The sequence below is a fragment of the Phascolarctos cinereus genome, unplaced genomic scaffold (genome assembly GCF_003287225.1).
Source record: "Phascolarctos cinereus isolate Bilbo 61053 unplaced genomic scaffold, phaCin_HiC Scaffold_9;HRSCAF=440, whole genome shotgun sequence".
Lineage (NCBI taxonomy): Eukaryota > Metazoa > Chordata > Mammalia > Diprotodontia > Phascolarctidae > Phascolarctos > Phascolarctos cinereus.
The window spans coordinates 52,832,827-52,849,704 of record NW_027556402.1 but is presented as its reverse complement, the minus strand read 5'-3'; the positions used below and the strand labels follow the sequence as shown (position 1 = coordinate 52,849,704).

At 38.7% G+C, this 16,878-nt stretch overlaps 1 protein-coding gene across 2 annotated transcripts in view; it reads right to left on the bottom strand.

Annotated features, from left to right (window-relative positions):
• The window catches only part of ALPK1 (alpha kinase 1), a 163,928-nt gene extending 147,466 nt beyond the window's left edge, over window positions 1-16,462 (bottom strand). For both annotated transcript variants that reach the window (XM_021001378.2, XM_021001379.2), the window contains exon 1: window positions 16,292-16,462. The gene's annotated coding sequence lies outside the window, so the exon portion shown is untranslated. The remainder of the gene's footprint in view (window positions 1-16,291) is intronic.
• Between the last annotated feature and the right edge of the window lie 416 nt (window positions 16,463-16,878).

Below are 16,878 nucleotides of genomic sequence, written 5' to 3'. Positions count from 1 at the left end.
TGAGTGAATCAGTTTGCAACTCCACCAACAGTGCATTAGTGCTCTAATTTTCCCACATCCTCTCCAACATTTATCTTTTTCTTTTTTGTCATGTTAGCCAATCTGATAGGTGTGAGGTGGTACCTCAGAGTTGTTTTAATTTCCATTTCTCTAATCAAAAGTGATTTAGAGCACTTCTTTATATGCCTATAGATAGCTTTGATTTTTTCATCTGAAAACTGCTTGCTCATATCCTTTGACCATTTATCAATTGGGGAATGGCTTGCATTCTTATAAATTTGACTCAGTTCTCTATATATTTGAGAAATGATACCTTTATCAGAGAAACTTGCCATAAGGATTGTTTCTCAGCTTTCTGCTTTCCTTCTAATCTTGGTTGTATTGATTTTGTTTGAGCAAAAGCCTTTTAATTTAATATCATCAAAATTATCTACTTTACATTTCAGAATGCTCTCTTTCTCTGGTTTAGTCATGAACTCACTTAACTTCTTTAAGAATCTGGATGCTATACCACTTGGTGCATATATGTTCAGTATTGATATTATTTCATTGTATATGGTACCTTTTAGCAAAATGTAGTTTTCCTCCTTATTTCTTTTAATTAGGTCTATTTTTGCTTTTGCTTTATCTGAGATCAGGATTGCTAACCCTGGGTTGTTTTTTTGTTTTTGTTTTTGTTTTTTTTTACTTTAGCTGAAGCATAATATATTCTGCTGTAGCCTGTTACCTTTACTCTGTGTGTGTGTCTTTTCTGCTTCTTGAGCCACTCTGCTATATGCTTCTGTTTTATGGGACAGTTCATCCCATTCACATTCACAATTATGATTACTAACTATGTATTTCCCTCCACACTCTCTTTCTTCCTGTTTTTCCTCTCTCTCCTTTCACTCTTTCCCTCCTTGACAGTGTTTTGCTTCTGTCCACCACTTCCCCAAGGCGATAGCTCTTCCCCACCTTCTTCTTACTTAATCTCCTCCCTTCCTCATTTCTTGTTGGGTAAGATAGAATTCCCTGTTCAACTGATTGTGCATACTATTCAGTCTCTGAGCCGATACTGATGAGAGTAAGGTTCAAGTGATGCCCAAGACCCACCCTCCCGTCTTTCCCTCCACTGTAAGGGGTTTTTCATGCCTGTTCGTGTGAAATAATTTACCCTATTCTACCTCTCCCTTCTTTCTGCACCCAGTGTACTCCTCTTTCTCATCACTTAATGATTTTTTATGCCATTCCTTCAAATTCACCTTATAACTGTACCCTCTGTCTATGTATATTTCTTTTAACTGTACTATTAGTGATACAATTTTTAAGAACTATAAGTATTATATTTCCATAAAGAGATGTAAACTATTCAGCTCCATTGAATCTCTCATATTTTCTTTCCCCTTTTTGCCTTTTTAGGCTTCTCTTGGGTCGTGATATTAGAGATCAAATTTTTTGTTAATTCTGGTCTTCTCCTTATGAAAGCTTGAAATACTACTATTTCATTGAATGACCATTTTTTTTTCTTGATGTGTTATGCTTAATTTCACTGGGTAAATGATTCTTGGTTGTAGTCCTAGCTTCTTTGCCTTCCAGAATATCGTGTTCTGTGACCCCTGATCCTTAAATTTTGTAGCTGCCAAGTCCTCTGTAACCCTGATTGTGACTCCCTGATATTGAATTGTTTCTTTCTGATCACTTACAATACGTTTTCCTTGACCTGATAGTTCTGTAATTTGGTATAATGATCCTTGGAGTCTTTATTTTGGTATCTCTTTCCTGAGGTGATCAGTGGGTTCTTTCAATGCCTATTTTTCCCTCTGATTTCAGGATATCAGGGCAATTTTCCTGATAACTTCTAGAAAAATGCTGTCCAGATCCTCTTTTGATTATAGCTTTCAGGTAGTCCAACAATTCTGACATTGAATCTATTTTCCAAACTGAAAAATTTCCAATGAGGTGCTTACATTTTCCTCTATTTTTTTTTCATTCTTTTGAATTTGATTGATTCTTGATGTTTCATAGAAGCATTAGCTTCCACTTTCCTAATTCTAACTTTTAAGGAGTTGTTTTCCTTAGTTAGCATTTGTACTTCCTTTTCTATTTGTTCAATTGTGCTTTTTAAGGAGTTATTTTCTTCAGTGGATTTTTGTATCTCCTTTTCCATTGGTCAAGTCTACTTTTTAAGCAGTTGTTTTTTTTCCCAAGCTATTGACTCTTTTTTTTTCACAATTCTCTTGCATAATTCTCATTTCTTTTCCCAATTTTTCTTCCACTTCTCTTATATGATTGTTAAGCACCCTTTTGAGTTCTTCCATGAGTTCTTTCTGGGCTTGAGACCACTTTCAGTTTTTTTCTTTGGAGTTTTACCCATAGGTGCTTTGACATTGTTGTCCTCTTCTGAATTTATGTCTTGATTGTCCCTGTCACTATAACAATTTTCTATGGTAAGATTCTTCTGTTGTTGGGTTGTTTTTTTTTTTTTTGCTCATCTGTTTTGGCCTTTTCCCTTTCTTTAAATTTGAACTCTGCTTCTGTGGTGGAAGAGACATTGTCTCAGGCTTCTTGTTCCAGGGGTACAGGCCCCAGTTTTTTACCTGGTGATGCATTGATGTTGCCCTGAGGACCATGGGGAACCCTAGTGTCTGGTGTTGCACTAAGGGGGTGGGGTGGGGGTGTTTGCTGCTGCTGGAGACCACAGGGTGCTTCACCAGGGTCCTAGTGCTGGTGTCTAACATGTGCTAAGGCTGGTGAGGTGTTTCTGTGGTTTTTTTGGGGGGCCATACTGAAGCACGTGGTGATCTGGCTGCTAGAGGCTGCCTGTTTGCCCAGGGCTATGCTGAAGCATGTAGAGGTTCTTAGAGCTGGAGTTCACTTATTCTCCAGGCTATATTTAGGCATGTGGGGGGTCCTGGTACTGTTTTTGCCTGCTCCACCACACCAGAGCTCAGACTCTCCTGCTGGTTTGTTGAAGCAGGACTTGCTGCTGGCTTGTTGGGATGCTTCCTGTCCTGGACTGAGCTCCCCTTTTACCCAAGTGAGACAGACCTTTTTTGCCCATCTTCCAAGTTTCTTGGGCTAAAAGATTGTTTCACTCCATCTTTTTTGATGATTCTACTGTTCCAGAATTTGTTTCAGGGGGCTATTTTATCATCATTTGGAGGTGAATATGGGAGAGTTACAGTGATTTACTGCTTATTGCACCATTTTAGCTCCCAGAAGTGTTGATGCAAAAAATTTAAATAAAATGCTAGCAAGGAGATTACAGCAATACATAACTAGGAAATACACTATGACTAGGTGAGATTTATACTAAGAATACAGGGCTAGTTCAATATCAGGAAAACTATGAGCATAATTTAGCATATCAATAAGAAAGCCAATAAAAATAACATGACTCTCTCAATAGATGCAGAAAAAGCTTTTGACAAAATACATCACCCATTCCTATTAAAAACATGAGAAAGCATGGGAATAAGTGGAGTTTTCCTTAAAATTATTAGTATCTATCTAAAATCATTAGCAAGCATTATCTGTAATAGGGATAAGCTAGAAGCCTTCCCAATAAGATCAGGGGTGAAGCAAGGATGTCCATTATTATCACTATTATTCAATAATGTGCTAGAAATGTTGACTATAGGAATAAGAGAAGAAAAAGAATTTGAGGGAAATAGAGTAGGCAATGTGGAAACAAAACTATCACTCTTTGGAGATGATATGATGGTATATTTAGAGAATTCTGGAGAATCAATTAAAAAACTATTTGAAATAATTAACAGCTTTAGCAAAGTTGCAGGGTATAAAATAAACCCACATAAATCATCAGCATTTCTTTGTATGACCAACAAAGCCCAGCAGCAAGAGATAGAAAGAGAAATTCCATTTAAAGTAACTATAGACGATATAAAATACTTGGGAGTCTAATTGCCAAGACAAACCCGGAAACTGTGTAAATACAATTACAAAACACTTTTCATACAAATAAAGTCAGATGCAAATAATTGGAAAAATATCAGTTACCCAATGGACAGGCCACACCAATATAATAAAAATGACAATTCTACCTATATTTATTTATTCAATGCCATATCAATCAAACTACCAAAAACTATTTTATAGAGCTAGAAAAAACAATAACAAAATTCATCTGGAAGAGCAGAACGTCAAGAATATCAAGGGAATTAATGGGAAGAAATTAAAGGAAGGTGGACTATGAATGCCACATCTCAAACTATATTATAAAGCAGCAATCATCAAAAACTACTTAGTACTGGCTAAGAAATAGAGTGGTGGATCAGTGGAAAAGATTAAGTACAGAAGATAGTAAATGACCATAGTAATCTAGTGTTTGATAAACCCAAACACTCCAGCTTCTGGGATAAGAACTCAGTATTTGACAAAAATATGCTTGGCAAACTAGAAAATGGTACAGCAAAAACTAGGTATAGACCAACATCTTACACTGTATTTAAAAAAAAATGGGTACATGATTTAGACATGAAGGGTGATACTATAAGCAAATTAGGAGACCAAGGAATAGATTATCTGTCAGATCTGTGGAGAAGATAAGAATTTTTGTTCAAACAAGAAATAGAGAGCAATACAAGGTGTAAAATGGATAATTTTGATTACATTAAATTAAAAAGTTTTTGCACAAACAAAACCAATGCAACCAATGTAAGAAGGAAAGCAGAAAGCTTGGGAAACAATTTTTATAGCAAGTGTTTCTGATAAAGGCCTCATTTCTCAAATATATGGAGAACTGAGTCAAATTTGTAAGAATACAAGTCATTCCCCAACTAATAAATAATCAAAGGATATGAACAGGCAGTTTTCAGATGAAGAAACCAAACTATCTAAAGTTATATGAAGAAATACTCTAAATCACTATTGATCCAAGAAATGCAAAGTAAAACAACTCTGAGGTACCACCTCACACCTATCAATTTGGTTACATGACAAAAAAAAAAGGAAAATGATAAATATTGGAGAGGATTTGGAAAAATTGGGACATTAATGTACATTGGTGGAGTTTGAACTGATTGAACAATTCTGGAGAATAATTTGGAACTATGCCCAAAGGGCAATCAGACTACGCATACCCTTTGATCCAGCAATTCCACTACTAGGTCTGTATCCCTAAGAGATCATAAAAAAGGAAAAGGCCCCACATGTACAAAAATATTTATAGCATTTTTGTGGTGGCAAAGACCTGGAAATTGAGGGGATGCCCATTAACTGGGGAATGGCTGAACAAGTTGTGTTATACGAATATAATGGAATACTACTATGCTATAGGAAATGATGAACAGGTGGATTTCAGAAAAACCTAGAAAGACTTATATAAACTGATTCAAAGTGAAATGAGCAGAAGCAGGAGAATATTGTACATAGCGACAGCAGCATTGTGTGATGATCAACTATGAATGACTTAGCTCTTCTTGCAATACAATGATCCAAGACAATTTCAAAGGACTCATGATGGAAAATGCTATCCACATCCAGAGAAAGAACTGATGTAGTCAGAATGTAGATAGAACCATCCTATTTTTACTTCCTTTGTTTTTTTTGTTTTTTTTTTCCTTTTGGTCTGTTTCTTCTTTCACATGACTAATAGAGAAATAAGTTTTACATGATTGCACTTATATAACCTATATCAAATTGCTTGCCATTTTAGGAAGAGGGGAGGGGAGGGAGAAAAATTTGGAACTAAATTAAAAAAAACAGTTAAAAACTATCTTCATGTATTATTGGAAAAAACATAAAATTCTTTTTTTAAAAAAAAAAAGGAAAGAGAAGAGCCAAGATGAAGGAGTAGAAGGAAGTAATATAGTCAGTTCCCCCCACAATTACTCCAACAATAATTTAAGAAGGAAATAGAGAAATTACAGGGTGACAAATTCACAAATTCGACCTACAGGTAGGTGACCAGGGCAGGAACCGTGAAACAAGGTTGGGTCAAGGATCATGGCTCAATACCCATAGCTCTGAGCCAGTCCAGCAATGTGGATGTACACAGAGCTGAAGACTGAGGCCCTGGACAGGGGTATGAGCTCAGCACTTAGAGCTGAGGAAATGGGAGCATGAACTTAGCACTCGGAGCTCTCAGCTAGAGAATGGGAGGGGAAAAAAAATACTCGATTATTGGGAATTTAAAAAAATGGAATGAAAGGAGGGCCTCCAGAAGGTTGGGTAGATATTTGTAAAGAATTTGTGGAAGGATATGGACAAAAATGACACTGTACAGTGGGACTGTGATCAGCATTAGGGGAGAAAATAACTCTGCTAATGAAATTATGAATCAATCAAATTATCCAAGTGGTCGTGTACTGTATGTACTTACATGTGTTCTTCCATTAATTCTAGCAGCTTTTTGGCTTGTCCTTAATAATCTATCTTGACTACAGTCAAACTTCTACTACCATAAAAGTTTAAAGATAGGATATTTTATCACATTTTTTATTAAGGATGCAGTGAAAGTTCCCTCTAAATTATAGTTTTGGGGACTTCCCTAGGTCTGTTAGTTACCGAAAAATAAAAGTAAAATTCTGGGTTTTTTCTAGAAAATATACTTACTTAAAATTTTCCTCCCCTATGACCTAAAGAATTTAAATTTTTGTGCCTTCTATCCTAATATTTGGTGGGGGGAGGTAGTTTTTCTCTGCATATACCTGACACTCAATACTCTGAAGATCAAGAAATTTTTTTTTTAATTTGGTACCAAAAACATACATGTATGCCACACACATATGTATGCATATGAGATTGTATGCATGTACAAATAAACATATCTATCCTATGAAATTCCATCAGGTTTTGTCATGTATGCTTGTCTTCCCTTTGTGACTTTTTTTCCAGTTTTCAACCTCATTCAATGACAATGTTTTTTCAGGCAAAATTGTATATTCTCAGTTCAGTTCTCTGTGCCTCAGTGCGCTGACCCTACTTGGGTTGTGCTTTATGGATATGAGGAAAAAGGAAACCAGGGCAGGGGTTGTTTAAGTAAGTAAGCTTTAATGTGAGGAAAAGCACACTTAGACGATGCAAGGTCAGGAAGATAAGCAAGAGTCCAGGCAGGTATTCTGGGACAAGCCCTGTCTCTTTGCTTTCTCTTTCTGTCTGTCTGTCTGTCTCTGTCTCTCTCTGCCTCTGTTTCTTTGTCTCTCTTTTTCTGCCTTCCTGTTTCTCTGTCTCTGTCTCTCTCTTTCTCTATCAGTCTGTCTGTCTGTCTGTCTCTTTCTCTCAGTTTCTCTGTCAGTCTGTCTCTCTCTTTTTCTGCCTCTCTGTTTCTATATCAGTCAGTCTGTCTGTCTCTGTCTCTCTGTTTCTCTGTCAGTCTGTCCTTGTCTCTCTTTTCTGCCACTCTGTTTCTCTGTCAGTCTGTCTGTCTCTGTCTCTCTCTGTTTTTCTGTCAGTCTATATTTGTCTCTCTTTTTCTGCCTCTCTGTTTCTCTGTCAGTCTCTTTCTGCCTGTATCTGTCAGTCTGTCTGTCTGTGTCCCTGTATCTCTCTGTTTCTCTGTCAGTCTCTTTCTGCCTGTATCTGTCAGTCTGTCTGTATCTGTCTCACTTTCTGCCTCTATGTTTCTCTGTCTGTCTCTGTCTCTCTGCCTCTGTTTCTCTGTGTCTCTCTCTTTCTCTATCAGTCTGTCCGTCTGTCTCTTTCTCTCAGTTTCTCTGTCAGTCTGTCTCTGTCTCTCTTTTTCTGCCTCTCTGTTTCTATATCAGTCTGTCAGTCTGTCCCTGTCCCTCTATCTCTCTGTTTCTCTGTCAGTCTGTCTTTGTCTCTGTCTCTCTGTTTTTCTGTCAGTCTATCTTTGTCTCCCTTTTGTGCCTCTCTGTTTCTCAGTCTCTTTCTGCCTGTATCTGTCAGTCTGTCTGTATCTGTCTCACTTTCTGCCTCTCTGTTTCTCTCAGTCTGTCTGTCTCTGTCCCTCTATCTCTCTGTTTCTCTGTCAGTCTGTCCTTGTCTCTCTTTTCTGCCCCTCTGTTTCTCTGTCAGTCTGTCTGTCTCTGTCCCTCTATCTCTCTGTTTCTCTGTCAGTCTGTCCTTGTCTCTCTTTTCTGCCCCTCTGTTTCTCTGTCAGTCTGTCTGTCTCTGTCTCTCTGTTTCTCTGTCAGTCTCTTTCTGCCTGTATCTGTCAGTCTGTCTGTATCTGTCTCACTTTCTGCCTCTATGTTTCTCTGTCTGTCTCTGTCTCTCTGCCTCTGTTTCTCTGTCTCTCTCTTTCTCTATCAGTCTGTCCATCTGTCTCTTTCTCTCAGTTTCTCTGTCAGTCTGTCTCTGTTTCTCTTTTTCTGCCTCTCTGTTTCTATATCAGTCTGTCTGTCTGTCTCTGTCCCTCTATCTCTCTGTTTCTCTGTCAGTCTGTCCTTGTCTCTCTTTTCTGCCACTCTGTTTCTCTGTCAGTCTGTCTGTCTCTGTCTCTCTCTGTTTTTCTGTCAGTCTATATTTGTCTCTCTTTTTCTGCCTCTCTGTTTCTCTATCAGTCTCTTTCTGCCTGTATCTGTCAGTCTGTCTGTCTGTGTCCCTGTATCTCTCTGTTTCTCTGTCAGTCTGCCCTTGTCTCTCTTTTCTGCCCCTCTGTTTCTCTGTCAGTCTGTCTGTCTCTGTCTCTCTGTTTCTCTGTCAGTCTGTCTTTGTCTCTCTTTTTCTGCCTCTCTGTTTCTCTGTCAGTCTCTTTCTGCCTGTATCTGTCTCACTTTCTGCCTCTATGTTTCTCTGTCTGTCTCTGTCTGTCTCAAGTATAGGCTTGTCCCCTTTTTCTGAATCTTCTAATATCCCAGTTTTCGTTTTGGCAAGAAAATTTATCAGAGTTTCCGTTGAGTCAGCTAAGGGTGTGGTTGGTCACAATTAGGTGCTCGGTAGGGCTATTTTTCCTTGGTCTCCAAGCAGCGCTCTGTAAATGGAAGGTTTGGGGTTGGGGTCAGAGTGGTTCTTCTAACCCCTTTACCTTTGATTTCCTATACATTCAGTTTCTACAGCTGTAAAAGAAAGGGTTGGAATTAATGGCCTCTAATCTTCTTTCCAGCTCTAAATTTCAATCTAAATCTGTGATTTGCCTTGCTAGTGATAGATACTAACAGACAAAAAGTGGATCTGCTTAATTCTAATTTTTCTTCTATTTTTTTTCTGCCAAGGAGAATGACTTTTGGATTAGAAAGTCTGGAACAAAGATAGCTAATACTTATGTCCAAGAGAAGTAAGGAGATAATAAAAGAACAGCATCTATCTTTTTATTAATTCAAGTCACCAGGCCCACATGAACTCTGGTTTTAAAAGACTGTCAGAGATGACGCCTGAACCTGTATCAGTGATCCTTTGGAAGAAAATGGAGAATGCAAGAGTTACTACCAAATTGGAAGAAGACAACTGTTGCCTCAAATTTCAAGGGAGGAAAGAGAATGGAACCTGAAAACTGCACACAGCCTGGTGAGTTTGGCCTCAATTTCTGGCAAAATTCTTTTGTTGCTGTTCAGTTGTGTCTGACTCTTCGTGACACCATTTGGGGGTATCTTGGTGGAGGCATTGAAGTGGTTTGCCATTTCCTTCTCCAGCTCATTTCACAGATAAGGAAACTGAGGCAAACAGGGTTATGTGATTTGTCTAAGGTCACACAGCTAATAAATGTCTGAGGACAGATTTGAACTGAGGAAGAGGAGTCCAGTGCTCTATCCACTGTGCTACCTAGCCATCCTCGGCAAAATTCTAGAACGTATTATTAAAGAGATGGTTAGCGGACATGTAGAAAATAAGTCGTGACCACAACAAACAGCATGGCTTCATCAAGAATAATTCATGTGGAGGGGGCAGAGCCAAGATGGCAGAGTAAAAGCAGTGACTTGCTTGAGCTCTCCCCCAAATCCTTCCAAATACCTATAAAATATGGCTCCAAACAAATTCTAGAGCAGCAGAACCCACAAAAAGACAGAGTGAAACAAATTTCCTGAACAAGACAACCTGGATGGTTAATTGGAAAGGTCTACTGCTCCAGGCTGGTAGAGAAGCGCGGTTCAGTGTGGGTGCGCAGGCAAAGACCAGGCCTCAGCGAACCTGGAGGAGGCCTTAGGAGACTGAATCATGGGCAGCTGTGGCGGTTTCCAGACTTCTCAACCCACAAACACCAATGACAACTTAGAAAGTCAGTAGGAAAGGCCTGTGACTGCGGTGAGAGAGAATCTCGGTCCCAGCCCCAGTCCCAGTGCAGCCCTGGGACAGCAGCTGCTTCCAGAGCTCTTGGCCCACAGACTGAGGGGGAATCCAGTGGTTGATCCGAGGAGGATTGCAGGGATCTCTTTGATGGCACTGAGGCAGGAATCTCTTGCTTTGCCCATGCTTGGATCTGGGTCACAGTTCTGGGTGGCGGTCCTGGGGCAAGGAGGAGTGCTGGTGTGGTGAAGAGTCAGAAAAAGTTCCAAGGCAGAAAAGAGTGCTTGTGGTCACCCACAGACCAGAGTCCAGGCCAGCAAAGGAGTAAATACCTTGCCCTTGATTGTACCACTGTGGAAGAACTGAAAACTTACAGGTCCCTAGAAGTATCTCTGAAAACAGCTGCACAAAACCCCCGAAGCTTGGGACAGTACATTCTCCACACCAGAAGTAGATCCCTACCTTAACAAACAGTTTAACAGTCAGACCACAGAATCTTTCTTTGGTGACAAAGAAGATGAAAACATACAACCAGAAGAAGATGACAAAGTCAGAGCTCCTACACCCAAAGCCTCCAAGAAAAATATGAATCAGTCCCAGGCCATGGAAGAGCTCAAAAAGGATTTTGAAAAGCACGAAAAACTGGGAAGAGAAATGAGAGTTATGCAAGAAAATCATGAAAAACAAGTCAACTGTTTGCTAAAAAGACCCAAAAAAATACTGAAGAAAATAACACCTTAAAAAATAGCCTAACCCAAAAGGCAAAAGAGATCCAAAAAGCCAATGAGGAGAATGTTTTAAAAGGCCAAATTGGCCAAATGGAAAAGGAAGTCCAAAAGCTCACTAAGGAAAATACTTCCTTAAAAATTAGAATGGAGCAATTAGAAGCTAGTGACTTAATGAGAAATCAAGACATTGTAAAACAAAACCAAAAAAATGAAAAAATAGAAGACAATGTGAAATATCTCATTGGAAAAACAACTGACATGGAAAATAGATCCAGGAGAGATAATTTAAAAATTATTGGACTATCTGAAAGCCATGATTAAAAAAAAAAGCCTAGACATCATCTTTCAAGAAATTATCAAGGAAAACTGCCTTGATATTCTAGAACAAGAGGGTAAAATAGAAATTGAAAGAATCTACTGATCACCTTCTGAAAGAAATCCCCAAAGAAAAACTCCTAGGAATATTGTAGCCAAATTCCTGAGTTCCCAGGTCAAGGAGAAAATATTGCAAGCAGCCGGAAAGAAACAATTCAAGTATTGTGGAAACACAATCAGGATAACATAAGATTTAGCAGCTTCTACATTAAGGAATACAGGGCTTGGAATATAATATTCTGGAGGTCAAAGGAGATAGGATTACAGCCAAGAGTCACCTACTCAGCAAAACTGAGTATAATCTTTCAGGGGGAAAAATGGTTATTCAGTGAAATAAATGACTTTCAATCATTCTTGATGAAAAGATCAGAGCTGAATAGAAAAGTTGACTTTCAAATACAAGACCCAAGAGAAGTATGAAGAGGTAAACAGGAAAGAGAAATCATAAGGAATTTATTGAGGTTGAACTGTTTACATTCCTGCATGGAAAGATAATATTTGTAACTCATGAGACCTTTGTCTCATGGTAGTTGGAGGGGGAAAAAAATTATATGTATGTATAGATAGAGGGCACAAGGTAAGTTGAAGATGAAGGGGTGATATCTGGAGAATAAAATTCAGGAGTGAGAGAGGATTATACTGAGAGAAGGAGAAAGGGAGAGGTAGAATGGGGTAAATTATCTCACATAAAACAGACAAGAAATGGATTTGACAGTGGAGGGGCAGCAGGGGAAGGTAAGAGGGTGAATCTTATTCTCATCAGACTTGGCTTAAGGAGGGAATAATAATCACACTCAATTGGGTATGGAAATCTATCTTACCCTAGAGGAAAATAGGGGGGAAGAGGATAAGATAGCGGGGGGAGGGGGATGATAGAGGGGACGTCAGATTGGAGGAGGGGTAAACAGAAGCAAACACTTCTGAGGAGGGACAAGGTCAAAAGAGAGAATAGAATAAACAGGGGGATAGGATGAAGGGAAATATAGTTAGTTTTTTACAACATGACTAGTATAGAAGTGTTTTGCATGACTACACATGTATAACCTGTATGGAGTTGCTTGCCTTCTCAAGGAAGGTGGGTGGGGAGGGAGGAAGGGAGGAAATTTGAAACCCAAAGTTTTAAAAATGAATGTAAAAAGTTGTTTTCACATGCAACTGGGAAATAAGATATACAGGCGATGGGGTATAGAAATCTATCCTGCCCTACAGGAAAATAGAAGGGGAATGAGATAAGAGATGGGAGGGGAGATAGGAGGGAGGGCAGATTAGGTGAAGGGGTATTCAGAATGCATGCCATCGTGGAGGGACGAGATGGGGAGAAAATTTGGAACTTAAAATCTTGTGGAAGTGAATGTTGCAAACTAAAAATAAATAAATTAATAAATTTTACTTATGAACTCATTGGTATAAGGAGAAAATAAAAAGAATAGCTCATATGAGTGTGTGGGAGGGGTGGAGGGCTGTGAATGAAGAGCCAAACCTCTGCCTCAATAGTATTAATTTTTCAAACTCGAGACTTGGAGCTGTCGTAATTGTACTTACAACTTTTTACTTAATATAAACTCCTTAAAGCATCTGAAGGGAAAACCATTCAGACCCAAGAGGCTTTCATATTGCCCTTTAGGTAATTATTCTATCAGGAGGAATGCTGGGAAGGCATCTGTGTGAGTTTCTACCTCCATCTCAATCCCAATCACATTAGATGCAGATGCTTTGCTGGGTTCTCCCCACACAAACCCCCATCCCTCTTGAGGCCCCCGTGGGTTACAAAGGATGTCCTCCAATAAATCTATCAAGTCAAATGTAGGAAGTGAAATGGGTAGAACAGGATCAATTTATGTTCATTTTAAAGAAAACTCTTACACACCTAGATAAATAAAACTAATTCAAATTTGTGCCAGGATTGAGGCCAATTCAAATATTTATCAAATTTGTAGACGACACAAAGCTAGGAGCAATAGCTCATACCCTAGATGACAGAATCAGGTTCCAAAAAGTTCATTGATAGGCTAGACTATCCCATAGAATCAAGCAAGCTGAAATAAAATGAGAATAAATGTAAAGATTTACCTTTGGCTTCCAGAAATGAGCATCACAAGATGGCACAAACACGACCAGACGATAATTTGCCTGAAAAAAGATCTGGGGCTTTCGTGGACTGTAAGGTCAAATGAGATAATTGTATGCTATGGCGGCCAAGAAAATTAACACTCTTAGGCTGACTTGAGAGAGGGATAGATTCAAGGAAGGAAGTTAAAGAGGTAACAGCCTCACTGTATTCTGCCCAGGTTAAAGCATATAGGAAATACTGTTTTTGTTCTAGATGCCACATTTTTGGAAGGATATTGATTCACTAGGTGGCATTCAAAAGAAGGCAACCAGGACAATCAAAGGTCTTGAGGTCATGCCACAAAGGGATGAAGAAATGGGCTGTTTAGCCTGGAGAAGGCTTAGCCAAGGACATAAGATGATTGCCTTCAAGTATTTGAAGATCTGTCATGCAGAAAAAAAAAAAAAAGATTTGTTCTGCTTGGCCCCAATAGGACAAAATTAATAGGTAGAGGTTATAAAGAGGTAAACTGAACCTCAGCTTAAGGAAAAACTACATAACGATGAGTTATCCAAAAACAACTGGAGCCATCCAAAAGGGGAATGGCCTGCCTCAGATGGTCTGTGAGCAAAAGCAGGATGACCATTTGTCAGGTATGTTAGTGAAGGAATTCTCTTCCAGTTATGTGTTAGACTAGAAAGCCATAGAGGTTCCTCCTAGATCTGAAATTCTGAGATTCTATTCTGCTACCTTTCAAAGAGGGGGTATTTGAAATAGATCTGTAGCCCTAATACCAAATACATAAAAAACCTCTCACATTACAAAAGCTAATATAATATCACACACAAAAAACCCCTGTCAAATATTACAAAAGCTAGTACCGTCTCAGTTAATAGCCAGCTCTTTTGACCAGAGACTGAAAGGATTCAGTCATGAAGGTCATTCCTTATCCATTTCCCCGTGTGTTCTTTTCCACACCTAGAATTTGACTCCAGTCAGTGCACTACCGATTGAAGAAATTGTAAGGCTTCCCAGTTAGGTCATTGATACTATCACAAAAGTGAATGATAGTTTCAATGATCATTTCTTGGAAATTCTAGATAAACTCTAGATAAAAAGATATCTGTAAGCTGCTGTTCGGTCACGGCCAACTCTTTGTGACCCCATATGGGTTTTTTGGGCAGAGATAATGCAGTGGTTTGTCATTTCTTTCTCCAGCTCATTTTACAGATGAGGAAACTGAGATAAACAGGGTTATGTGACTTGCCCAGGGTCATACAGCTAGTAAGTGTCTAAGGACAGATTTAAACTAAGAGGATGAGTCTTCCTGACTTCAGGTCTGGTGTTCTATCCACTGCACTACCCAGCTCTCCCTGTATGTGTATCAGTGTCTGTACATAGATAGAACGTACTTACAAGCATTTACATAAACACTTATATAACATTATTATATTACACATGATAACATAAAATATACACATGTATATACATCAGCTTTAAGTCTAAGATAGAGAGTAGACTTGTGATTTTGTATTATAAGGAACTTTTGAATAAGGAAACACCCTTTATAAATGCAGGTCAGCCCTTCTCTGCCTCTTATAGTCTAGAGCAGGGGTGGGCCACGTGTGGCACTCAAGTGCGGCCCTTTGACTAAATCCAAACTTTACAGAACAAAGGGGATCAGGCAGCCCTGGGGTTGAGTCTTGCCTGCAACATGTATTGGCTGTGTGATCCTGGACATGTCACCTAGACTCTCTGTGCCCCCAGGTTACTCTCTAAGAATTGAAGAATAGTTGCCGTATTGGTAGAGAGAGTTTCCCCACCAAGAAAGCAGAGATCTAGACACTTCCAAGAAAACAGGTAATACATATGAAGAGACAGAGAACAGATCATGCCTTTTGATCTAGAGATTTCATTGCTAGGAGGGTTTTTTTTTTAATTTTTAAAATTTTTAAAATTTTGAAATTTTAAAAAATTTTTTAATTTTTAAAAATCATATCCCCCCGCCACCCACACACACCCAAGAAGGATAAAAGGCCCTTCCTGCACAAAAAATATTCCTAATTGCTTTAATTGTAGTAGAAAAGGCAAAAGCAAAAATAAAAACAAACCTGAAAGCAACTTAGATTGAGGAAGACTTGTGATTCAAATCCTGCCTCTGACCCTGATTATATGACCCTGAGCAAATCCCTTGGCTTCTCAGTGCTCCCAAACAATTCTGTAAGATTATACATTGCTAGAGGGAGTTTCCTCATCAGGAGTTTCCCACAACAATACCATCTTAGGTAGGGTCTGGTCCAAAAACAGACATTTATAATCGAGCCAAACATAACAGAGCTTCAGACAAAATTTGGAAAGGGACACTGAGAAAACACTTGTGTCTTCTTTGGATTCATTCGTTCTCAATTGTTAAATGCTCATGTGTTATTCACAGGTTTTTATAGCTGAAACAATCCTCCAAAGTCATCTAGTCAAACCCGCTCATTTTACAGATGAAGAAACTGAGGTTCCAAGAGATGAAATGATTTGCCCCAGGTGCAGCAGTTTGTAAATTTCTGATGTAGGATTAAACTACTGTTCTCTGCAATACACCGCTTGCTTTTTATGTTTATTTGATGGCTTACCAATGGGTACTAAGTTGATGACAAAATTATTTTTGTTTATTTTTTATTTTAAAGATGATTTTTAAAAAACAAATTCACGCATTTGCGGTTTCAGGGAGGAAACTCCACCAACTCCAATAACAAAGAAGGGATGGTCTAAATTGGGAGTTGCTGGGGCTAAAAACTTCATCATGGGAATAGGGGGAGGGAAGTAGCCTCTCTGAAATTGGCCGGGCTGATGCTCAGATAACATACATACCCTCTGCACCAGAAAGCTCACTCTCTAAGGGCTGGGCAAGGGAAAGGGGTTAAATGAGAGCAATCTTAGCGAACCCTCTGGTCAGTATTTGAAAACGAATCTGATGCACACAGATTTACAGAAAATAGATGTAGAAGCAAATACTTACCTTCATCTCTGAGAAGAATATTAAGCAATAATTCAGGAATTTGATGTATACTGGTATAACCCAGCTAGAAGTATTCAGTTTCTTAAAAAACAGTCCCAGTTCCAGGAAGTAGGGAGAGAAAAAAAAAAAAGAAGAAGAAACCTCAGAGAACAGACATTGGCTCAGCTAAGGATTGTGTAACTCCAGGAACTTTCAAGAGCTGTCAGACATACAGGATCACACCTCCTCAAATTAAACTGTTTTGGTAAAAGGAATTCTGGGAGTTGTAGTTTTTAAAGTTAGTCAGAAAACAAGCATTTATTAATCACTTACTATGTGTCAGTCACTGGGTTCAGTGCTGGGAATACAAAAGAAAGGCAAAAAACAGCCACTGTCATGTAGGATCTCATTTTTTTTTTCCTGAGTGCACCTCTATTTTTTCCAATATATATATTTTTTCATTTTGTTAAATATTTCCCAATTACATGTAAAAAAAGTTAACATTCTTTTTCTAAAAATTTGAATGAGAAATTCTCTTTCTCCTTTCCATCCCTCTCCCTCCTTGAAAAGGCAAGAAATTTTATATCAATTATACACGCGAAGTCACA